Source organism: Pleurodeles waltl, chromosome 11 (genome assembly GCF_031143425.1).
Source record: "Pleurodeles waltl isolate 20211129_DDA chromosome 11, aPleWal1.hap1.20221129, whole genome shotgun sequence".
NCBI classification, from domain to species: domain Eukaryota; kingdom Metazoa; phylum Chordata; class Amphibia; order Caudata; family Salamandridae; genus Pleurodeles; species Pleurodeles waltl.
Window position 1 is genome coordinate 993350604 of NC_090450.1, and position 26016 is coordinate 993376619.

The 26016-nt window shown below is 47.7% G+C and overlaps 1 protein-coding gene across 4 annotated transcripts in view; it reads right to left on the reverse strand.

The window, feature by feature from the left end:
- The window catches only part of SFSWAP (splicing factor SWAP), a 474828-nt gene that overhangs the window by 227013 nt on the left and 221799 nt on the right, over positions 1-26016 (reverse strand). The gene's annotated exons all lie outside the window — the stretch shown is intronic.

Sequence of the window (26016 nt, forward strand, 5' to 3'; positions counted from 1 at the left end):
CAAGTTTTCGTTTCATTCTGATTGGAGGAAGAGTGCTGATCTTCCCTGTATCTTTTTGAATAAAGAGCCGCCTTTGCGTGTGATCTGGCTCTATTGTCTCTAATTCTTGTTCAAATCTGTGTGTTTTCATTTGTGAGGACAGTCCTTGTTCCTCTGAATAGGAACTAATTTTCGGTTCGGAGGCCGGATGTTTCGGTACCGAAACCTTATCGGCTGCTTTTTTCGGCTCCAACAAAATCTTTTTTACTTTCGGCGTAGTGCCCTCTCGGTGCCGACCCATTTCGGTGCCGCTGTCTCGATGCCGAATCTTTTCGGAGCCACTCTCTCGGGCCCGAGATTGCTGCGTGCCTGTATCTCGACCGGAGTCGGATGACTTCGACACCAGCTCGCCCTTTTTCGGTGCCGATGGACGGTCACCTATTTTTCGGGTTAAGCCATGGCCTGTTGGCGGTGGCGTCCCCTGGGCTTTAGCAGTCTTTTCGTGAGTTCTTTGTTTCGACGTCTTACTCACTGTTTTCAGCGTTTCTTCGGGATCGATCTCCTCCGAGTCCGAATCCTGGATGGAGAATGTTTCTTCCTCCTCCTCGAAACGCCCTTGTCCTGTCGGCGCCGACGCCATTTGCAGTCTTCTTGCTCTTCGGTCCCTGAGTGTCTTCCTGGACCGAAACGCTCGACAGGCCTCACAAGTATCCTCCTTGTGTTCTGGTGACAAACACAAGTTACAGACCAGGTGTTGATCTGTATATGGATACTTGTTATGGCATTTTGGACAGAAGCGGAATGGGGTCCGTTCCATCAGCCTTGAAGAGACACGTGGCCGGGCCGACCAGGCCCCGACGGGGATCGAAAAAACCCTGAAGGGCCACCGGAGCTCTTCTTAATTCGGTGTCGATCTGTTGTAACTAACCCGATACCGAACGCAAACAATACCGACGATTTTTCCGAGATTCTAACTAACTTTCCGACCCGAAACACGGAGCGAAAAGGAACACATCCGAACCCGATGGTGGAAAAAAAACAATCTAAGATGGAGTCGACGCCCATGCGCAATGGAGTCGAAATGGGAGGAGTCCCTCGGTCTCGTGACTCGAAAAGACTTCTTCGAAGAAAAACAACTTGTAACACTCGGAGCCCAACACCAGATGGCGGGATGTGCACAGCATGTGTATCTGCAGCTACACATGCCATCGAACATATATATATATAAAACTATATCTATACACCTTGGAACATACATATATCAGCAAAATCTTGAAGGAAAAGATTACGTAGGATAGAATAGCGTATTAGGTAAACAATAAGCAAGATAATAGAACGGTACCTTAAACAGGCAAAACTATGAATGTGAGAGCCGTAAAGGAAGAAACAAACTTATGCAATGTGCGCAAATTAAACTGGGCTGGCGGGGAAAAAAGGAATAAAGATCTTACAACAGTTCACCGTTACTGGAAAAGATGTTGCAACACCACTTGTCCTACCGCCATATCTCCTTGCTGAGTTTCCTCTAAACAGTAATGTCTTGCGAAAGTATGCACAGACTTCCAGGTGGCTGCTCTGCAGATGTACTGAATGGGCACTCCCGCAAAAAGTGCCATGGATTCAGCCATTTTTCTTGTAGAATGTGCACGCGGTGGACTCTGCAAAGGTTTACCTGCTGCTGTATGACAACAGTTAATAGCAGATGCTATCCACCTCGCAATTCCTTGTTTAGAGAAAGCTCGTCCCTTACGTGGAGCACTGAAAGCCACGAAAAGCTGGTTAGATGGTCTAAACTGCTTAGTTCTGTCCAGGTAAAACTTCAGGCACCTCTGAACATCCAAAGAATGTAGAGCCTTTTCTGCTGGCGTAGATGGATTAGTAAAGTATGTTTTCTGTATCACCGGTTGATTTATATGAAAATCGGACGGGACCTTAGATATGAATTTTGGATTTGTTCGCAAATCCCTTTTGAATTGTAAGAAAGGGTCCTGGATAGTGAAAGCCTGTATTTCGCTCACTCTCTAGCTGAGGTGAGAGCGAGTAGAAGAGAGACTTTCCAGGATAGGAACTTTATATCCGCCTTGTGGATTGGCTCAAACGGTGGTTTCATTAATTGAGACAAGACCGAATTAAGGTGCCATGAAGGAGGTGGAGGCCGTACCGGAGGGAAGGACCTGACTAGACCCTTAAGAAACAGATTTATGACTCTCGCTGACCACAGAGGAGGCACGTTCTCCCTACGCCTATAACGGGAAATCACTGCCAGGTGAACCTTAATCGAAGTGATCGCCAAACTCGATCTGGCTAGGAGCAGAAGATAAGGTAGTATCTGCTGGGGTGATGAGGAAAAGGGATGCACCTGAACCTGAGCACACCAAGAGCAGAATCTCTTCCACTTTAGACGATAACATTTTTTGGAAATCTCCGCTACAGCTCTGGCAAGAATGGCCCTGCAATCCGATGGTATATCAGGGATGTGGAATTCCTATCGCCCGACGACGCCCAGGACATCTTGTTTGGGGTCAAGGGCAACAGGTTTTTATGTTTACTTTGTCCTTGGGACAAGTAGGCCCAACCCTCTGCAGTACAAACCCTTTGGCTGCCTGTTTACAGAGAGTGGAACGCTCTGCAGTTGAGGTAATGTGTTTCCAAAAGATAATGCTGTTCGAACTTGTATTTATGGTTCATTATTTGAAAGCCTTCATTATTAGGGTGAGTTCTGTAAATAAATGTTTTAAGGTCACAATTCACTACTGACGTTGGTTCCAGTATAAAAAAAAAAAACGTGTATACACATGTTTGAAAAGTTTAGGCTATGAGGCTAAGTATAATGCTCCCAGAATGCCCTCTGATTAGATGCAAATGAAGTGTCATTTAGTAAAACGTGTTGATGCATGCTAGTATTTCCCAAAAATATTTGTAATGGAAAATCAGTGTAACCATTTTCAACACGATTATGGGAAGCATGAAAATAAACAAACACTGACAAAGCCAACTGATCTGACATATTTTTAGAAGTCTTTTAGTTTCATCAATGCATGTCTTATTTTGCATGGCTTTTGTAACACTTTATTGTTGTGGGAGCTACCAGGCCCTCAACATTGTAACAAACACTGGCAAAAAAAAAACAGAAGTTTTTGAACTCTAAAAGCACACATTGCCACCAGTGGCATAACAAAGGCCCTGCAGCCGCCCTCCAGGGGGCCCCTTCAGCACAGCACCTGACCTGAGTGAGTATGGAGAGGGGGCTCATCCATGTTCTTTGCAGAGAGGGCTCCTCCATGTTCATTGCAAAGGGGCACCCTCCAGTTTCGTTACGTCACTGATTGCCACTGTAGTTCCTGACACTGAAAAAAACTACTTTGTGTGCCAATATGCTCCTTGTGGAAGAGCAGAATGCGATCACTCACAGTAAAGCCAGCCGAAAGAGAGAGAAATAGAAGTTTAATAAAAACAAAATGTCTTTGTTAACACCAGACCTAATTAGGGACCAACACCCACATGTAGGTAGCTTTTTGCATGACGCAAACAGCGACTTTCGCTGTTCCCGACGTGCAAAAAGCACATTGGGATGCACAAACCCAGTTTTGCGATTCGGTAACCTGGTTACCGAATCGTAAAACGGGTTTGCGACTCGCAATTAGGAAGGGGTGTTCCCTTCCTAATTGCGACTCGCAGTGCAATGTAGGATTGTTTTGTGACCGCGAACGCAAACCAATCGCAGTTTGCACCCATTTCAATTGGGTGCTAACACTTTCGCAAAAGGGAAGGGGTCCCCATGGGACCACTGCCCCATTGTGAATGTCACTGTAAAAATTTTTTAGAGCAGGCAGTGGTCCTGTGGACCACTGCCTGCTCTGAAAAAATGAAACGAAAACGTTTCATTTTTCGTTTTTGTAATGCATCTCGTTTTCCTTTTACGGAAAACGGGCTGCATTACAAAAAAAAGAAAAACTGCTTTATTGAAAAGCAGTCACAGACATGGTGGTCTGCTGTCTCCAGCAGGCCACCATCCCTGTGAGGGCCGCCATTCGCAAGGGGGTCGCAAATTGCGACCCACCTCATGATTATTCATGAGGTGGGCATTTGCGAAGCCCTTACGAATCACAGATGGTGTCAGGGACACCATCCTACATTCGGATTTGCGACCCGCAAATTGCGAGTCGCTGTGACTCGCAATTTGCTGGTCGCAAATCTGAACCTACCTACATGTGGCCCCAAATTCTTAAAGAAAGTCACAAAAGTGCACCCATGGTATATGTCGTACCCCTATAAAATATTTGTGAACTGTATTTTAGCATGGGTAAATACGCATGCGTAGATTTGCTCATGTGAAAATCTATTGAGCATTTGCAAGTTCATTTTCCCTCCAGCCACTTTCTTCCCAACCCTGGAAGAAGTTCTAATTCTGCCACTGTCAGGAGTAAATGTCCAACCTTTCTTATTATGGGAAAATATTAGAGAGAAGCTGGTGAAAATCTTTAAAATATGCTGGTTAGTAGGTTTGCAGACTCAAAGGCATTCCAGCCCTGGAACTATCGCTTACTGCTTCCTCCAGCCCCAGTATGCAGATCTGCAGAAAGGTGGAAAAATAAGGAAATTGCTACAGTAGGGATTGAAACTGCAAGTATTCAAGCCCTACTATGGTAGTAGCCCTGGCATAATCAGAGAGGCTATTATCAGAGCTCTTACATAATGAGACTGCTGCCATAATTTGTCGCCACACTACATGGCACCAAAGGGACAAGTAGATCTTTTTACAGGACAAGTAGATTTGAGAAGCAACCTGTCCCCTGGACAAGTAGATATTTTAATAAATTCAACAGCCCTGTATATCTAGATGCACAAACTCATGGTGTTCAGGAGCAAGGCTGTCAAATGACATGAAGCCGGATCCGGGTGGAGAACTTGGCCCTCGTTCATCGTAAGAGGGATGCTGCGGCTCTGCGAGAGGTGAAGGAGTTCTGTATACCAAAACTGACAAGGCCATGCCGGAGCAATCAGAAGGAGCTTGCAGCATTCGATCTTGATCTTCGCCAGAACTCTTGGAATCAGTGGACTGGGGGGAAAAGCGTAGGCATAAATTGCTGACCATGCCATGGAAAACGCATTCCCCCAAGAGCCCTGATGTGGATCCCGACTTGTGAAGAAATTGCATTTCGCATTCTGCGGGTGGCAAAGAGATCCAGGTTTAGTTTCTCCCCCATCGGGCGAAGACTTGATTCAATACTTCCTGGTCCAATTTCCACTGGTGGCTGGACGACCGTGATCTGCTCAGGGAATCTGCAATGATGTTCTGTATGCCTGGGACATGTTTGGCTCGATAGTTTACTTTGTGGCTGATAGACCATTCCCAAATGCGCTTAGATTTTCTCGATAAGAGCAGAGACCTGGTTCCTCCCTGCTTGTTGATGTAATGCATTGTTGTTGTGTTGTCCGTCCGGATGAGAACCGAAGAACCTCCTATTTTGGGGAGAAAAGCGCAAAGCGCTAGTCGAACATCCTTCAATTCGAGGTAATTGATGTGAATGACTTTCTGATGTGGCTTCCATTTGCATGTTACTTGTAGGTGCTGGAGGAAAGCACCCCATCCTTTGAGAGAAGCGTCTGTAGTTATCACCCAAGGTGCTTGTTGGGGAAGAAAAGAAAGCCCCTTCGCTAAGTGAGACTCCTGAGTCCACCAAGCTAGAAAGAGTATCATGGACTTTGTTATCCTGATGATATCGTCGAAGGACTCCATGGATTGTGCCCATTGAAGATCTAACTGCCCCTGAAGGGGTCTTATTCTTAGACAACAGGAAGGCACCAGAGGAATGCAGGAGGACATCATCCCTAACAGGGACTTGTAGAGGCGTACTGAAACGCACTTTTTTGTAAACGCTTCACGAGGGAAATGAGCTTTCTCAGTATGTCCTCTGTAGGGGCTGCATTGTTGGTGGAAGTGTCCAGTACTGCCCCTAGAAAATGTCTTCTTCTTAATGGCTGAAATGCTGATTTTTCACAACTGACCGTTAGGCCCAGGCTCGTGAACAGCTCGATACGAGCTCTCGTGGACTTCTGCGCTCGAGATCTGGATCGGGCTTTGACCAGCCAATCATCCAGATACGGGAAGACTTGATGGTTCTGTCTCCTGAGGAAAGCTGCCACTGGAGCCAAGCACTTAGTGAAGATCCTGGAGCCGATTTCAGGCCAAAGGACAAGACTCTGAACCGGAAATGGTCTCCGGCTACTGCAAATCTGAGATATCTTCTGTGGGAGGGATGAATAGGGATATGGAAGTATGGGTCCTGCAAATCAAGGGTGGCCATGAAATCCCCCAAATTTAGAAGGGACAGAATGTCTGATAGGGTGATCATACAGAATGATTGTTTTTTGAGATAAGTATTGAGATCCCTGAGGTCTAAAATTGGACGCCAACTTTTTTGCTTCTTTTGGACTAAGAAGAATCGGGAGTAGTAACCCTTTCCTCTCTCCCGATGTGGAACCCTTTCTATAGCTCCCTTGAGAAGCATGGACTCGACCTCCTGCGTGAGCAGATGCAAGTGCTTCACCTTTCGAGGAAGGAGAGGCATCGGACAACGGTAGTGCAAGAACTCCAGGGTATGGCCAAACTGTATGAGATTTAGGACCCATTGGTCTGATGTTATCTTCTGCCAATTGTGGAAGTAGAGGGAAATCCTTCCCCCTAGTCTTGAACGCAAGTGAAGGTTCGTAGCCGGAGACGATAGCAAGTCATTGTCTACGGCCTGTATCTTTTGGTTGTCTTCCAGCCTTTCCTCTCTGGGAAGCTCTCGAATAAGTCGCCTGTTGGAACTGAGGACGAAGGAATGGGATGCCGCAGAGACAGGATATCCATACTGCTGAAAACCTGGTCTATACGATGAGTAGCCACGGCCTCGAGCTCCTCGGAAAGGCTGCCTCTTAAACTGTAGGGTACCCAGGGACCTGGCCGTGTCAGTGTCAGTCTTGATTGACTGAAGCGCATCATCAATGTGCTTCCCGAAAAGGGCTTCACCATCAAAAGGGAGGTCAAGTATCTTGTTTTGGGCCTCGGGTCTAAACTAAGTCGCTCGAAGCCAACCTTGCCTTCTGAGAACAGCAGAACCTGCCATCTGACGGAAAGTCGTGGTGGCGATGTCCATAGCACAGTCTATGATTTCTGCAGAAGACCTCTCCCCTTCCTGCAAGATTTTCTTGGCTTCTAAAATTAGTGTCTTCAGGAAGTTGATCCAAATAGGGCACAATGTCAGCCCATATCTGTCTATCGTATCTGCCTAAGATAGCCAGTGAGTTAGAAGCTCTTGTAATAAGAGAAGCCATTAATGAAAAGCGTTTTCCTATATTGTCTAATCTCCTACCCTCTTTGTCAGGTGGGGCAGAGATTGGTGCTGAAGGGTTCCTTGATCTGCATTGTGTCGCCTGTGCATTAACTGAGTTGGGTCTGGGATAGCTAGTCAGGCAGGGCGGCGAGTCTTCAGGCGCCTTATACTTTTTGTCAAGGCGAGGTAGAACCGGGGTGGCCGTGGCCAGGTTCTTCATAACTTTAATGCCCTCATTCCAGATATAGTCCACAATCGGCATAGATTTAACACTCTTCTGAAAAGGCTCCTTAAAATCATACAAAAAGCAGTCCATCTGCTTTGTGGGCATGGGTAACTCAAATCTTTTAGCAGCTCTTTCAAGCAGGTTGTGGAAACTGCCGATGTCACCCGGAGGGGAATCTACAGAAACCGGAGAGGGAGAGGACGGAGGAGGAATTTGACAGTCATCCCATTCTGTTATTGTGTCCGGTAATTCTCCCTCCTCTCTGTTATCATCATCCTCAGAAGAGGATAAATCCTGCGTAGGGATGGAAATCGGTGTCTGTGGCGGTACATGGGATGGTTGGATTCCTGAATGGACCGGAGTAGAAGGCATAGAGGGCGCAACAAACAGTCTGCTGAACTTCCAAGCCAGCTGGTGGAAACCGCCTTCTGTAGTAGTCCAACACAAGTTGTAGATCAGCTATGAGAGATCCTGGAAAGGAAACCATTTGCTCCGGATAAGGATATTGGTGCGCTTACGGGTAGTAAGAGTGCAGAACATGCTGGGTGTCTTCCTCTAGATCAGCGGTCTCCAAATTTTTTTATGCTGCGCCCCCCATTTGAAAAATAAAAATCATTGGGCCCCCCTTTAGAATTCTTCACAATTATTTTATAAAGATGGCAATGTTTAAATATGTCTAGACCTATTTAAACATTGCAATTAAGTACTGTTACCTTTTTAAAAATGCAATAACATGCTTCTACTTAAAACAAAAGCCAGCCTGTTATAATGGGCAGAATGAGGTGGTTATTTGACTCCTCTTCAGAAGTAATGTTTTTTGTACACACACCCCTGAAGATAGTCCTTGGACCAAAATGCAATCAGGCTTTTTTTTATTTTTATTAAACTGATGCTAAGAACATAAGACATTGACAATAGCTGATTGTTTGGTCTGTCATTATGGAGTACCCGACTGTAATATCCAAAAACTCAATGAACAGGTGTGAATAAAATATTCAAATAATGGATTTCTGAAATAGAAGTATAGGTTATTCACTTCTTGTGCACCTCTTACAGCGGTAGACTATTTGTTAGCAAGCTTCATTCTAATAAGCCATGGACCATGGCCTTTGGATGGGGCAGTGAGATACCTGGCGGTCAAGCAATGGAGGAAACCCCTAAGGGTGTAGAGGCCAAGAACATTATATTGGGTTTTCAAAAACATTTTGGCTGTTCCGGATTTTAGTTTGAATAATAAAAAAAAACAAATCATGACTGTTACAGTTTCAGCCCTTTTCTCACCCTCCCCAAACCTCCTGTCTGATGTCACTGGCTAACCCGGCTCAGATCGGAATGATGCCCTTCATTAAACCGCAAGAGGCTGCTCCATGATGGAGATCATTTACAGAAGACAAGATTTAAAAGGGATGCATGCCACACTGGGAGTCGCTACATCAGGACACCTGAATTACATGGCAGATATGTTTATAAGATACATATACAAAGATGCACAGACGTTTGTAATGCCCTGCTGGTGAAAATAAGCACAGCCTAATGACTTTAGACCAACTGCATTAATAAATGCATATTTGTAGGAAGTTGGCTCTGTATGTGCTATTTCAAAGTAAGGAATAGCATGCACAGAGTCCAAGGGTTCCTCTTAGAGGTAAAATAGTGGTAAAAATAGATAATACTAATGCTCTATTTTGTGGTAGTGTGGTCGAGCAGTAGGCTTATCCAAGGAGTAGTGTTAAGCATTTGTTGTACATACACATAGACAATAAATGAGGTACACACACTCAGAGACAAATCCAGCCAATAGGTTTTTATATAGAAAAATATCTTTTCTTAGTTTATTTTAAGAACCACAGGTTCAAATTCTACATGTAATATCTCATTCGAAAGGTATTGCAGGTAAGTACCTTAGGAACTTCAAATCACCAAAATTGCATGTATACTTTTCAAGTTATTCACAAATAGCTGTTTTAAAAGTGGACACTTAGTGCAATTTTCACAGTTCCTAGGGGAGGTAAGTATTTGTTAGGTTAACCAGGTAAGTAAGACACTTACAGGGCTTAGTTCTTGGTCCAAGGTAGCCCACCGTTGGGGGTTCAGAGCAACCCCAAAGTCACCACACCAGCAGCTCAGGGCCGGTCAGGTGCAGAGTTCAAAGTGGTGCCCAAAACACATAGGCTAGAATGGAGAGAAGGGGGTGCCCCGGTTCCGGTCTGCTTGCAGGTAAGTACCCGCGTCTTCGGAGGGCAGACCAGGGGGGTTTTGTAGGGCACCGGGGGGGACACAAGCCCACACAGAAATTTCACCCTCAGCGGCGCGGGGGCGGCCGGGTGCAGTGTAGAAACAAGCGTCGGGTTCGCAGTGTTAGTCTATGAGAGATCTCGGGATCTCTTCAGCGCTGCAGGCAGGCAAGGGGGGGGTTCCTCGGGGAAACCTCCACTTGATCAAGGGAGAGGGACTCCTGGGGGTCACTCCTCCAGTGAAAGTCCGGTCCTTCAGGTCCTGGGGGCTGCGGGTGCAGGGTCTCTCCCAGGTGTCGGGACTTTGGATTCAAAGAGTCGCGGTCAGGGGAAGCCTCGGGATTCCCTCTGCAGGCGGCGCTGTGGGGGCTCAGGGGGGACAGGTTTTTGTACTCACAGTCTTAGAGTAGTCCTGGGGTCCCTCCTGAGGTGTTGGATCGCCACCAGCCGAGTCGGGGTCGCCGGGTGCAGTGTTGCAAGTCTCACGCTTCTTGCGGGGAGCTTGCAGGGATCTTTAAAGCTGCTGGAAACAAAGTTGCAGCTTTTCTTGGAGCAGGTCCGCTGTCCTCGGGAGTTTCTTGTCTTTTCGAAGCAGGGGCAGTCCTCAGAGGATGTCGAGGTCGCTGGTCCCTTTGGAAGGCGTCGCTGGAGCAGGATCTTTGGAAGGCAGGAGACAGGCCGGTGAGTTTCTGGAGCCAAGGCAGTTGTCGTCTTCTGGTCTTCCGCTGCAGGGGTTTTCAGCTAGGCAGTCCTTCTTCTTGTAGTTGCAGGAATCTAATTTTCTAGGGTTCAGGGTAGCCCTTAAATACTAAATTTAAGGGCGTGTTTAGGTCTGGGGGGTTAGTAGCCAATGGCTACTAGCCCTGAGGGTGGGTACACCCTCTTTGTGCCTCCTCCCAAGGGGAGGGGGTCACAATCCTAACCCTATTGGGGGAATCCTCCATCTGCAAGATGGAGGATTTCTAAAAGTTAGAATCACTTCAGCTCAGGACACCTTAGGGGCTGTCCTGACTGGCCAGGGACTCCTCCTTGTTGCTTTCTTTGTTCCCTCCAGCCTTGCCGCCAAAAGTGGGGGCCGTGGCCGGAGGGGGCGGGCAACTCCACTAAGCTGGAGTGCCCTGCTGGGCTGTGACAAAGGGGTGAGCCTTTGAGGCTCACCGCCAGGTGTCACAGCTCCTGCCTGGGGGAGGTGTTAGCATCCCCACCCAGTGCAGGCTTTGTTACTGGTCTCAGAGTGACAAAGGCACTCTCCCCATGGGGCCAGCAACATGTCTCTGGTGTGGCAGGCTGCTGGAACTAGTCAGCCTACACAGACAGTCGGTTAAGTTTCAGGGGGCACCTCTAAGGTGCCCTCTGTGGTGTATTTTGCAATAAAATGTACACTGGCATCAGTGTGCATTTATTGTGCTGAGAAGTTTGATACCAAACTTCCCAGTTTTCAGTGTAGCCATTATGGTGCTGTGGAGTTCGTGTTTGACAGACTCCCAGACCATATACTCTTATGGCTACCCTGCACTTACAATGTCTAAGGTTTTGTTTAGACACTGTAGGGGTACCATGCTCATGCAGTGGTACCCTCACCTATGGTATAGTGCACCCTGCCTTAGGGCTGTAAGGCCTGCTAGAGGGGTGTCTTACCTATACTGCATAGGGAGTGAGAGGCTGGCATGGCACCCTGAGGGGAGTGCCATGTCGACTTACTCATTTTGTTCTCACTAGCACACACAGGCTTGTAAGCAGTGTGTCTGTGCTGAGTGAGGGGTCTCTAGGGTGGCATAAGACATGCTGCAGCCCTTAGAGACCTTCCTTGGCATCAGGGCCCTTGGTACTAGAAGTACCAGTTACAAGGGACTTATCTGAATGCCAGGGTGTGCCAATTGTGGATACAATGGTACATTTTAGGTGAAGGAACACTGGTGCTGGGGCCTGGTTAGCAGGGTCCCAGCACTCTTCTCAGTCAAGTCAGCATCAGTATCAGGCAAAAAGTGGGGGGTAACTGCAACAGGGAGCCATTTCTTTACACAAGCCCCCCCCAGCCCACAGGCCAGGAGACTCAGCCCAAGCTGGGAGAGTCTTCCTAGTCTGTCAGGCGAGGAAGAGTAGGAGAAATAGGCTGGTTAGTTGCAGGGCCTACTCTGCCTTACATCCTTCTGTTCAGGTCATTCCCTTTGGGGAACTGACCCACTTCCACAGTGATAGGACCTAGTCTGAATTGCCTCTTGTCTGCCTCTTCAATGTCTCCACCCATTCTTTCTATTTTGGTCTTAGAGGTGTCCACCTCTGCTAACCTTATCTTGGCCAGGGTCACCCCTAGCTTACCCAGAGAGGTTACCCAGAGCTGGAGTAACCCCACCATGACCAATAGGGTCAGGGGGCCTAACTTGCTATTTGGCATGGGGTCAGACCACCATGCTAAGGATAGTGCAGCCATAAAGGCTAACACCCAGCAGAGGCCACTGACAGCTGTCAGTGCCCAGAACCACACCTTTAGCTCTTCACCTAAAAGGGAAGGGGCTAAGTTACAGGCTTCTTTGGGTTCAGGTTGCCTGTCTGCTGTATTGGAGTGGGGGGTTACCACATCTTGTAGTAAACACCCTTCTTCCACTCTTTCTTCTGTTAGCTGAGGAGCCACCCACTCAGGTTTAACAGTTGCCTGACTAGCCAGGACTTCTTGTGGGTCAGGTTGGACTTTATCAGGGCCATTTTTGGAGTTCTCCCCTACTGGAGCAGAATCTCCTTGGCTCGCTGTAACCTTGGCTAAAGGTTGTCCACCCTTCCTACTCTGTTTTCTTTTCTTCTTCTTCTGGGGCCTGCTTGCATTTACTGCAGAGGCAGGACTTCCAGAATCCTTGGGAGAGGACTGGCACTGGACCAGTTTCTCTCTTGGGCTCTGACTAACCTCTGGGTAGTCATTTCCAAGGAGACAATCAAGGGGGAGGTCTGTACTGACTATTACCCTTCTCCAGCTAAGAGTGCCACCCACTTCTATGGGCACTAAAGCCACAGGCCTCTTAGTGACCCTGTCTAGGCTAACTCTTACCCTGGCAGTCTCACCTGGGATGTACTGGTTTGAGAGCACCAGCCTGTCATGCACAATAGTGTGACTGGCACAAGTGTCTCTCAGGGCAGTGGTTGGGATTCCATTCACCAGTAGGTGGTGGAAGTGTCTACTTCCCTCTGGAATCTCCAACTCACCTGTTGGGCCCTGTTTCCAGTTGAAGGCTAGGAAGACCTCCTCATCTGAGGAGTCATCTCCCATGGCTACACTGGTTACCCCTGGAATTTTGTTCTGGGGTTTGTTTTTGGGACAAGAAGTGTCCTTGGTGTGGTGCCCAGACTGTTTACAGTTGTGGCACCATGCCTTAGTGGCATCCCAGTTCTTACCCTGGTACCCACCTTTGTTTTGGGTTGTGTCTTGGGGCCCACCCACCTGTTCTGGTTTTTGGGGGCCTACAGAGGACTCTTTTTCTTTGTTTCTAGTGTCCCCCACTTTCGCCTGGGGAGTTTTTGTAACCCCTTTCTTTTGGTCACCCCCAGTGGAAGTTTTGGTTACCCTAGTCTTGACCCAGTGGTCTGCCTTCTTTCCCAATTCTTGGGGAGAAATTGGACCTAGGTCTACCAGATACTGATGCAACTTTTCATTGAAGCAGTTACTTAAAATGTGTTCTTTCATAAACAAATTATAAAGCCCAACATAGTCACACACTTCATTTCCAGTTAACCAACCATCCAGTGTTTTTACTGAGTAGTCTACAAAATCAACCCAGGTCTGGCTCGAGGATTTTTGAGCCCCCCTGAATCTAATTCTATACTCCTCAGTGGAGAATCCAAAGCCCTCAATCAGGGTACCCTTCATGAGGTCATAAGATTCTGCATCTTTTCCAGAGAGTGTGAGGAGTCTATCCCTACACTTTCCAGTGAACATTTCCCAAAGGAGAGCACCCCAGTGAGATCTGTTCACTTTTCTGGTTACACAAGCCCTCTCAAAAGCTGTGAACCATTTGGTGATGTCATTACCATCTTCATATTTTGTTACAATCCCTTTGGGGATTTTTAGGATGTCAGGAGAATCTCTGACCCTATTTAAGTTGCTGCCACCATTGATGGGACCTAGGCCCATCTCTTTTCTTTCCCTTTCTATGGCTAGGAGCTGCTTTTCCAAAGCCAATCTTTTGACCATCCTGGCTAACAGGGGGTCATCTTCACTGAGAGCATCCTCAGTGATTTCAGAAATGCTGGACCCTCCTGTGAGGGAAGCAACATTTCTGACTATCATTTTTGGAGACAGGGCTTGAGAGGCCCTGGTCTCCCTATTTAGGACTGGAAGGGGGGAATTGCCCTCCAAGTCACTAATTTCTTCCTCTGTGAAGTCATCCTCAGAGGGGTTGGCTTTTTCAAACTCTGCCAACAGCTCCTGGAGCTGAATTTTGGTAGGTCTGGAGCCAATGGTTATTTTCTTTATATTACAGAGAGACCTTAGCTCCCTCATCTTAAGATGGAGGTAAGGTGTGGTGTCGAGTTCCACCACATTCATCTCTGTATCAGACATTATTTTGCTAAAAGTTGGAAGACTTTTTAAAGAATCTAAAACTGTTTCTAGAATCTAATTTCAAACCTTTAACAAACTTTTAAACTCTAAAAGACAATGCTAAACAGGGACTTAACACACAAGGCCCTAGCAGGACTTTTAAGAATTTAGAAAAATTTCAAATTGCAAAAATGAATTTCTAATGACAATTTTGGAATTTGTCGTGTGATCAGGTATTGGCTGAGTAGTCCAGCAAATGCAAAGTCTTGTACCCCACCGCTGATCCACCAATGTAGGAAGTTGGCTCTGTATGTGCTATTTCAAAGTAAGGAATAGCATGCACAGAGTCCAAGGGTTCCCCTTAGAGGTAAAATAGTGGTAAAAATAGATAATACTAATGCTCTATTTTGTGGTAGTGTGGTCGAGCAGTAGGCTTATCCAAGGAGTAGTGTTAAGCATTTGTTGTACATACACATAGACAATAAATGAGGTACACACACTCAGAGACAAATCCAGCCAATAGGTTTTTATATAGAAAAATATCTTTTCTTAGTTTATTTTAAGAACCACAGGTTCAAATTCTACATGTAATATCTCATTCGAAAGGTATTGCAGGTAAGTACCTTAGGAACTTCAAATCACCAAAATTGCATGTATACTTTTCAAGTTATTCACAAATAGCTGTTTTAAAAGTGGACACTTAGTGCAATTTTCACAGTTCCTAGGGGAGGTAAGTATTTGTTAGGTTAACCAGGTAAGTAAGACACTTACAGGGCTTAGTTCTTGGTCCAAGGTAGCCCACCGTTGGGGGTTCAGAGCAACCCCAAAGTCACCACACCAGCAGCTCAGGTCCGGTCAGGTGCAGAGTTCAAAGTGGTGCCCAAAACACATAGGCTAGAATGGAGAGAAGGGGGTGCCCCGGTTCCGGTCTGCTTGCAGGTAAGTACCCGCGTCTTCGGAGGGCAGACCAGGGGGGTTTTGTAGGGCACCGGGGGGGACACAAGCCCACACAGAAATTTCACCCTCAGCGGCGCGGGGGCCGCCGGGTGCAGTGTAGAAACAAGCGTCGGGTTCGCAGTGTTAGTCTATGAGAGATCTCGGGATCTCTTCAGCGCTGCAGGCAGGCAAGGGGGGGGTTCCTCGGGGAAACCTCCACTTGATCAAGGGAGAGGGACTCCTGGGGGTCACTCCTCCAGTGAAAGTCCGGTCCTTCAGGTCCTGGGGGCTGCGGGTGCAGGGTCTCTCCCAGGTGTCGGGACTTTGGATTCAAAGAGTCGCGGTCAGGGGAAGCCTCGGGATTCCCTCTGCAGGCGGCGCTGTGGGGGCTCAGGGGGGACAGGTTTTTGTACTCACAGTCTTAGAGTAGTCCTGGGGTCCCTCCTGAGGTGTTGGATCGCCACCAGCCGAGTCGGGGTCGCCGGGTGCAGTGTTGCAAGTCTCACGCTTCTTGCGGGGAGCTTGCAGGGATCTTTAAAGCTGCTGGAAACAAAGTTGCAGCTTTTCTTGGAGCAGGTCCGCTGTCCTCGGGAGTTTCTTGTCTTTTCGAAGCAGGGGCAGTCCTCAGAGGATGTCGAGGTCGCTGGTCCCTTTGGAAGGCGTCGCTGGAGCAGGATCTTTGGAAGGCAGGAGACAGGCCGGTGAGTTTCTGGAGCCAAGGCAGTTGTCGTCTTCTGGTCTTCCGCTGCAGGGGTTTTCAGCTAGGCAGTCCTTCTTCTTGTAGTTGCAGGAATCTAATTTTCTAGGGTTCAGGGTAGCCCTTAAATACTAAATTTAAGGGCGTGTTTAGGTCTGGGGGGTTAGTAGCCAATGGCTACTAGCCCTGAGGGTGGGTACACCCTCTTTGTGCCTCCTCCCAAGGGGAGGGGGTCACAATCCTAACCCTATTGGGGGAATCCTCCATCTGCAAGATGGAGGATTTCTAAAAGTTAGAATCACTTCAGCTCAGGACACCTTAGGGGCTGTCCTGACTGGCCAGGGACTCCTCCTTGTTGCTTTCTTTGTTCCCTCCAGCCTTGCCGCCAAAAGTGGGGGCCGTGGCCGGAGGGGGCGGGCAACTCCACTAAGCTGGAGTGCCCTGCTGGGCTGTGACAAAGGGGTGAGCCTTTGAGGCTCACCGCCAGGTGTCACAGCTCCTGCCTGGGGGAGGTGTTAGCATCCCCACCCAGTGCAGGCTTTGTTACTGGTCTCAGAGTGACAAAGGCACTCTCCCCATGGGGCCAGCAACATGTCTCTGGTGTGGCAGGCTGCTGGAACTAGTCAGCCTACACAGACAGTCGGTTAAGTTTCAGGGGGCACCTCTAAGGTGCCCTCTGTGGTGTATTTTGCAATAAAATGTACACTGGCATCAGTGTGCATTTATTGTGCTGAGAAGTTTGATACCAAACTTCCCAGTTTTCAGTGTAGCCATTATGGTGCTGTGGAGTTCGTGTTTGACAGACTCCCAGACCATATACTCTTATGGCTACCCTGCACTTACAATGTCTAAGGTTTTGTTTAGACACTGTAGGGGTACCATGCTCATGCAGTGGTACCCTCACCTATGGTATAGTGCACCCTGCCTTAGGGCTGTAAGGCCTGCTAGAGGGGTGTCTTACCTATACTGCATAGGCAGTGAGAGGCTGGCATGGCACCCTGAGGGGAGTGCCATGTCGACTTACTCATTTTGTTCTCACTAGCACACACAGGCTTGTAAGCAGTGTGTCTGTGCTGAGTGAGGGGTCTCTAGGGTGGCATAAGACATGCTGCAGCCCTTAGAGACCTTCCTTGGCATCAGGGCCCTTGGTACTAGAAGTACCAGTTACAAGGGACTTATCTGAATGCCAGGGTGTGCCAATTGTGGATACAATGGTACATTTTAGGTGAAGGAACACTGGTGCTGGGGCCTGGTTAGCAGGGTCCCAGCACTCTTCTCAGTCAAGTCAGCATCAGTATCAGGCAAAAAGTGGGGGGTAACTGCAACAGGGAGCCATTTCTTTACAATATTCACAAATGTATTTCTACTGCAAGATGACAATGATTCCACACAAGGGAAGGGCTCTGCTAACAGTTCCAAGACCGCTTCAGTCTGATCATACCTCAATTCACAAATGGAACCTATAGTACCATAGCTTTAGATAAATGCCTTTTAAAAACACAAATACTCAGAAAAACATGGCATTATAAGCAGATGAGTAAAGTTTAATATCCTATTTATTATGATTGTTGAAGGAGGCTTCGACTTCTGTAATTAACAATAAAGCAAGTTACATTTGGTAACAACCTTTCTGGTGAATACTCTGTCCACCTGCAGATTTCTCACCATATGTATAATCCCAAGCGAGCTAGAAACATTTGTCAGAGCACTACCTCACTGGCAGATGGGCTGGGTGCATCTCGGTGCACAGAAAAGTGTGGAAAATGTTTTTTTTTTTTAAGCTATATTTGAGATTTACAGGAGTCTGGGTAAGAAAATGTTGGGGGATCCAAGTAAGCCACGCCTCCCTGGACTCCTCCAGCTGTATAGTTTTAATGTCTGGGTTTGGTAGGTTTCCCTAGATGAGTGCCTTTAAGGAAATGCCTCCTTGGCATGGTTACCCCCTAACTTTTTGCCTTTGCTGATGCTAAGTTATGATTTGAAAGTGTGCTGGGACCCTGCCAACCAGGCCCCAGCACCAGTGTTCTTTCCCTAAACTGTACCTTTGTCTCCACAATTGGCACAACCCTGGCACTCAGGTAAGTCCCTTGTAACTGGTACCCCTGAAACCAAGAGTGACCCCCGGGTCCCTCCATTGTTTCCTACCTAAAACCCGACACCTGCTTTGCACACTGCACCCGGCCATCCCTGTGCCACAGAGGGTGTGGTTTGTGTGCCTACTTGTTTCCCCCCCAGTGCTCTACAAAACCCCCCTGGTCTGCCCCCTGAAGACGCAGGTACTTACCTGCTGGCAGACTGGAACCGGAGCACCCCTGTTCTCCATAGGCGCCTATGTGTTTTGGGCACCTCTTTGACCTCTGCACCTGACCGGCCCTGAGCTGCTGGTGTTTTAACTTTGGGGTTGCCTTGTACACCCAACAGTGGGCTGCCTATGCCCCAGAACTGAGACTTGTAAGTGCTTTACTTACCTCCTAATCTAACCTTTACTTACCTCCCCCAGGAACTATTGATTTTTGCAGTGTCCACTTTGAAAATAGCTTATTGCCATTTTTTATAAAGACTGTACATGATATTGTTTCCATTCAAAGTTCCTAAAGTATCTAAGTGAAGTATCTTACATTTAAAGTGTTTACTGTAAATCTTGTACCTGTGGTTCTTAAAGTAAATTAAGAAAAGCTATTTTTCAATATAAAAACCTATTGGCCTGGAGTAAGTCTTTGAGTGTGTGTTCCTCATTTATTGCCTGTGTGTGTGTACAACAAATGCTTAACACTACCCTCTGATAAGCCTACTGCTCGACCACACTACCACAAAATAAAGCATTAGAATGATCTACTTTTGCCACTATCTTACCTCTAAGGGGAACCCTTGGACTCTGTGCACACTATTTCTTACTTTGAAAGAGTGTATACAGAGCCAACTTCCTACAATGCCGCACCTGGGACCATAAAAGCAAGTCTACCCTACGTCCCGTCCCCCGCTGCAAAACCAGGTAGTTTTGTAATAGATCATTTTGAGATTTGCACAGGATTCTGGGTAGCAGAACCTGGTGAGAGCCCCACAAGTCACCCATCTTGGATTCCCCTATGTGACTAGTTTTAAAAAAATGCACAGGTTTGGTAGGTTTCCCAGGTATCCCTAGGTGCTGGCTGAGCTATAGATCAAAATCCACAGCTAGGCGCTGTAAGGAAATGCCTCCTTGGCATGGTTGCCCCCTGACTTTTTGCCTTTGCTGATGCTATGTTTACAATTGAAAGTGTGCTGAGGCCTGCTAACCAGGCCCCAGCACCAGTGTTCTTTCCCTAACCTGTACTTTTGTATCCACAATTGGCAGACCCTGGCATCCAGATAAGTCCCTTGTAACTGGTACTTCTAGTACCAAGGGCCCTGATGCCAAGGAAGGTCTCTAAGGGCTGCAGCATGTCTTATGCCACCCTGGAGACCTCTCACTCAGCACAGACACACTGCTTGCCAGCTTGTGTGTGCTAGTGAGGACAAAACGAGTAAGTCGACATGGCACTCCCCTCAGGGTGCCATGCCAGCCTCTCACTGCCTATGCAGTATAGGTAAGACACCCCTCTAGCAGGCCTTACAGCCCTAAGGCAGGGTGCACTATACCATAGGTGAGGGTACCAATGCATGAGCATGGTACCCCTACAGTGTCTAAACAAAACCTTAGACATTGTAAGTGCAGGGTAGCCATAAGAGTATATGGTCTGGGAGTCTGTCAAACACGAACTCCACAGCACCATAATGGCTACACTGAAAACTGGGAAGTTTGGTATCAAACTTCTCAGCACAATAAATGCACACTGATGCCAGTGTACATTTTATTGCAAAATACACCCCAGAGGGCACCTTAGAGGTGCCCCCTGAAACTTAACCGACTGTCTGTGTAGGCTGACTAGTTCCAGCAGCCTGCCACACCAGAGACATGTTGCTGGCCCCATGGGGAGAGTGCCTTTGTCACTCTGAGGCCAGTAACAAAGCCTGCACTGGGTGGAGATGCTAACACCTCCCCCAGGCAGGAGCTGTGACACCTGGCGGTGAGCCTCCAAGGCTCACCCCTTTGTCACAGCCCAGCAGGGCACTCCAGCTTAGTGGAGTTGCCCGCCCCCTCCGGCCACGGCCCCCACTTTTGGCGGCAAGGCTGGAGGGAACAAAGAAAGCAACAAGGAGGAGTCACTGGCCAGTCAGGACAGCCCCTAAGGTGTCCTGAGCTGAGGTGACTCTGACTTTTAGAAATCCTCCATCTTGCAGATGGAGGATTCCCCCAATAGGGTTAGGATTGTGACCCCCTCCCCTTGGGAGGAGGCACAAAGAGGGTGTACCCACCCTCAGGGCTAGTAGCCATTGGCTACTAACCCCCCAGACCTAAACACGCCCTTAAATTTAGTATTTAAGGGCTACCCTGAACCCTAGAAAATTAGATTCCTGCAACTACAAGAAGAAGGACTGCCTAGCTGAAAACCCCTGCAGAGGAAGACCAGAAGACGACAACTGCCTTGGCTCCAGAAACTCACCGGCCTGTCTCCTGCCTTCCAAAGATCCTGCTCCAGCGACGCCTTCCAAAGGGACCAGCGACCTCGACATCCTCTGAGGACTGCCCCTGCTTCGAAAAGACAAGAAACTCCCGAGGACAGCGGACCTGCTCCAAGAAAGGCTGCAACTTTGTTTCCAGCAGCCTTGAAAGAACCCTGCAAGCTCCCCGCAAGAAGCGTGAGACTTGCAACACTGCACCCGGCGACCCCGACTCGGCTGGTGGAGATCCAACACCTCAGGAGGGACCCCAGGACTACTCTGATACTGTGAGTACCAAAACCTGTCCCCCTGAGCCCCCACAGCGCCGCCTGCAGAGGGAATCCCGAGGCTTCCCCTGACCGCGACTCTTGAATCCAAAGTCCCGACGCCTGGGAGAGACCCTGCACCCGCAGCCCCCAGGACCTGAAGGACCGGACTTTCACTGGAGAAGTGACCCCCAGGAGTCCCTCTCCCTTGCCCAAGTGGAGGTTTCCACGAGGAACCCCCCCCTTGCCTGCCTGCAGCGCTGAAGAGATCCCGAGATCTCCCATAGACTAACACTACAAACCCGACGCTTGTTTCTACACTGCACCCGGCCGCCCCCGCGCTGCTGAGGGTGAAATTTCTGTGTGGGCTTGTGTCCCCCCCGGTGCCCTACAAAACCCCTCTGGTCTGCCCTCCGAAGACGCGGGTACTTACCTGCAAGCAGACCGGAACCGGGGCACCCCCTTCTCTCCATTCTAGCCTATGTGTTTTGGGCACCACTTTGAACTCTGCACCTGACCGGCCCTGAGCTGCTGGTGTGGTGACTTTGGGGTTGCTCTGAACCCCCAACGGTGGGCTACTTTGGACCAAGAACTGAACCCTGTAAGTGTCTTACTTACCTGGTAAAACTAACAAAAACTTACCTCCCCCAGGAACTGTGAAAATTGCACTGTGTCCCCTTTTAAAGTAGCTATTTGTCAATAACTTGAAAAGTATACATGCAATTGAAATGATTCAAAGTTCCTAATGTACTTACCTGCAATACCTTTCAAACAAGATATTACATGTTAAATTTGAACCTGTGGTTCTTAAAATAAACTAAGAAAAGATATTTTTCTATAACAAAACCTATTGGCTGGATTTGTCTCTGAGTGTGTGTACCTCATTTATTGCCTATGTGTATGTACAACAAATGCTTAACACTACTCCTTGGATAAGCCTACTGCTCGACCACACTACCACAAAATAGAGCATTAGTATTATCTCTTTTTACCACTATTTTACCTCTAAGGGGAACCCTTGGACTCTGTGCATGCTATTCCTTACTTTGAAATAGCACATACAGAGCCAACTTCCTACAGGCGCTTTCTAAAAAACACGTCAGATTTCAATGTAAAAATGTGCCCATCTTGCGTTTCCTTGGGGGAACACAGAATAGAAGAACAAGTGTTATTGCCCCTTGTCTTCCTCTATATTTTCCTTCCAAATGTAAGACAGTGTGTAAAAAAGACATCTATTAGAGAAATGCCCTGTAATTCACATGCTAGTATGGGGACCCCGAATTCAGAGATGTGCAAATAACCCCTGCTTCTCAACACCTTATCTTGTGCCCATGTTGGAAATACAAAGGTTTCCTTGATACCTATTTTTCACTCTTTATATTTCACCAAATGAATTGCTGTATACCCGGTATACAATGAAAATCCATTGCAAGGTGCAGCCCCTTTACTGGCTCTAAGGTACCTAGGGTTCTTGGTGAACCTACAAGCCCTACATATCCCCGCAACCAGAAGAGTCCAGTAGACGTTGGATGTGTACCCTTGAGGAAGGCACCTGGAGTCAAATGGTGCAGAGGAAAAACCCACCAGCGGTTTAGCCAATGAAGCACAAAGATCCCAGAGGGTCCACAGGTGCACCAGAAAAAACTGTTGTGTTCCTAAAAATTACCATCATGCCATAAAGGAACTGTGCTGGCTGGACTCCCTTTGATGTAAACCCTGGGCAAGTTGGGGGCTGCAGCCATGATTGCCACTGAAACCAGGGCTGGCAGAGGAGAAGAACGGAAGCCTGAACAGTTCTTGCAGCAGGGACTGGCGGAGACCCTGTTGGTAAATATACTTCAGGTGGAGCAAGGTCAACCAACTCCAGCCCAGAAGACAACTCTGCTGGAGGAGTTAGGCGTCGTGTCATGCCTCAAAATCTCTATAAACTTTTAGATGAGCTTTCTTGTCTTCCTCTTTTCTTCCTATGCTTCCTCCTTTTCACCCTCGAAGACTTGTAGGACAGGGGGGAACTTAACTTTGAGGCCCCCCTAAACGGCATCGAGCAGATGCTTGTTGCATGTGAGCCATAAACTTAACCTATCCCTTATTTATGACCTTCATATGCAAGATACTGCATTTATTGCACAAACCTCGAGTTATGCTTAAGCTCCAGGAACCAAAGGAAGAGGTCATGGGGGTTGAATATGAACATTCATCCATGACAAGTGCACCAATACTTAAATCTTGAATTTTCTTTGGGGGGGGGGGGGATAGGCGGGTTTAGGAAGGGTTAAGAGATCCCTAGATCTGCACAATTATAATTCAGATAAACTCACTGCAGAAACATGAATAATGATGGAGCATGTGCCCTGGTGGCACTATATGGATACATAAACGTCACATCTGTGACACATCCACCAAACACATGAAGCCAGCTCCACTTACCGCGAGCGCTAACTTTGACTCCAAGTTATGGATTGTCAGAATGACTCCCTTAAGATGGCAGGGTCTAAGGTGCTGTGCCTGCTCTTTGCAGATGACACACTCCTCCTTTCCAAACTCTGCATGACTAACACCCTTTTGGGGAATTTTAGTTTATTCTGCAGGGCCTATAGTCTTGAAATTGAGAGCAAAAAAAAACAAGTTCATGGTCCTCAGTCATCACAAGAAGGCCAGGGGGAAATCTGGTTATGGAGGGTGTTACTTTAGAAAAGGTTTCTGAATTTGATTATTTGGACGTTAGACTTAGTGACTCCCATAAATGGCTGGCCCACGTTGGGAAGAGTGTATTACCTCTTAAGCACAGAGCTGGGTCAATATTAAAGTTTGTTAGTAAGACAGCTTTATATCCCGTATCGCCAGCGGTAAAGATCTCTAATGCTCAAGCCTGTGGTGCAGCGCTTTATGAGCCTGATCTGTGAGGCTACTGCAATGTTGATCCATTAGATACAGGAGAAAACCTCTTCATTAAGTCCCTTCTGAGGTTACTGAAGAGTGACCCCTACTGCCCCTGAGAATTGACCTAAATCTCAGATGTATCTCTGACATAGCTTGTTGGAAACCTATTTTATTCTGGACTACAGAGGAACTGGCCCCGTACACAGACAGAAAGGGAGATACTTGATAACTGTCATTCACTTACGATCCCATGGACATCCCACATAAAAACCTGACTGTTTAAGCTTGGCCTGATGGGAGTATTGGCTGAATCCTTTTCACCATTCCTAGAGTTCTCTGAAATCTGCCAAATCAAACTACTGGAATGTTGTCTTTTGGCAGCAGAATTTCGGCTGTACCCTCTAGAAGCCTTGTCTGACTCTTCCCTGAGATGATGCACTCTTGAGTCCATGCATGAAGGCTGCCACAAATCACCTTTTACTGTTTGGGTTTTTGGCGAGATACTGCTTTTGAGCCAGGAGGGTTAGGACGACAGCTGCGACTTTTTGTAGGACTGGCCTAGTCACTTACAAACAAAAGGTCTGTCATCCTTAAACCAGCAGTCTTGCCTAGAGGAAGAGTCAAACTATGATAGGTATTTAGCACAATCAATGGTGCAGTCCATGGGCTTCTGAGCAAAACTCTGGATCCCAACACTGATTCTTTTACAAATAAAGTGCTGCTTGTGGAACGACACAGATTGTCAGCAGCACAGAGGTGGAGAATGCAGTCAACCAAGTAACAGAAGGAATGGACCGAAAGTTAAGACGAAAATTGATTGATAGCGGATGCCTTGGTTGAATGTTTGGTTAGGATGTCTCGTAGAGCGAGGGAAATTCACAGTATTAGAAGCTGCAGAGCAGTCAAGGAGTTTGACAACAGGAGATAGGGTAAATTGTGGTACGCAGAATTCATTAATTTCGAGTCACGAGACCGAGGGACTCCTCCCTTTCGGCTCCATTGCGCATGGGCATCGACTCCATCTTAGATTGTTTTCACCGCAGAGGGTGAGGTAGGAGTTGTGAATATACTAAATGTGCCCATGCAATGGAGTAGGTATGTATGCACATAATGTGTATAGTATTTATTTACATATTTACAATTTTCATCCAACTTATAGCAGCTACAGGCTCCCGGGGAGGTGGGAGGGCGCATGTGAATCTGCCCAATGCCAAATTTTCTGTGCTAAGAGACACAGTTGTGACGAGTGTGTCCCTCCTTGCCACCTTTGCCTTCGGCTGCATTTCTGACTCATGAAATGCCAGCTTTCTTTTGATTTTAATTGGAGGAAGAGTTTGTATTTTCCCAGTCTCTTTCTGGATATGCAGCCTCCTTTGGGTATGGTCTGGTTCCCCCATACCTATTTCCTGCTCAAATCTATGTTCATGCATTTGGCCGGAAAGTCCTTGCTCTTCTGTGTAAGAGCTTAGTTTCGGCTCCGAAGCCGCTTTTTTCGCTACAGAAGGTTTCGACAGTCTTTTTCGGTTCCGACGTAACTTTTCTAACCTTGGGTGAGTCAAACTCTCGGTGCCGAGATCGTTCGGAGCCTGTATCTCGACCGGAGTCGGATGTCTTCGGCAGTTCTTTGGCCTTTTTCGGTGCCGATGTTTGGTCACCGTCTTTTCGATGGGTTAAGCCATGGCCTGCTGGCTGTGGCATCCCCTTGGCCTTTACGATCTTTGTGTGAGTCTTGGACGGGGCAGTTTTACTCACAGTTTTCTGCGTCGTCCCGGGTCGCTCACTTTCGGAATCGTCCGAGTCCGCTCCCTGGATGGAAATTCTTTCCCCCTCTTCGACGTAGAGTTGTTCTCTTGGTGTCAACGCCATTTGTAGTCTTCTGGCTCTTCGATCGCGTAGGGTCTTTTTCGATCGAAATGCCCGACAGGCCTCACAAGTATCCTCCGTGTGTTCTGGTGATAGACACAGATTACAGACCAAGTGTTGGTCTGTATAAGGATACTTCGAGTGGCACTTCGGACAGAAGCGGAAGGGGGTCCGGTCCATTAGTTTCGTCGATGGACGCGGTCGGTCCGACCAGGCCCTGCTGAAGAGCGGAAACCCCGAAGGGCCGCCGGAGCGCTTCTACTATCGCTATACGCTAACACTAAACCGGTACCGAGCGCGAACAATACCTTTGAATTTTTGATATTTAGCTAACTTTCCCGATTCGAAATACGGAGCGAAGAGGAACACGTCCGAACCCGATGGCAGAAAGAAAACAATCTAAGATGGAGTCTACGCCCATGCGCAATGGAGCCGAAAGGGAGGAGTCCCTCGGTCTCGTGACTCGAAAAGACTTCTTTGAAGAAAAACAACTTGTAACACTCCGAGCCCAACACTAGATCGCAGGATAATGCACAGCATGTGTATCTGCAGCTACACATTCCATCG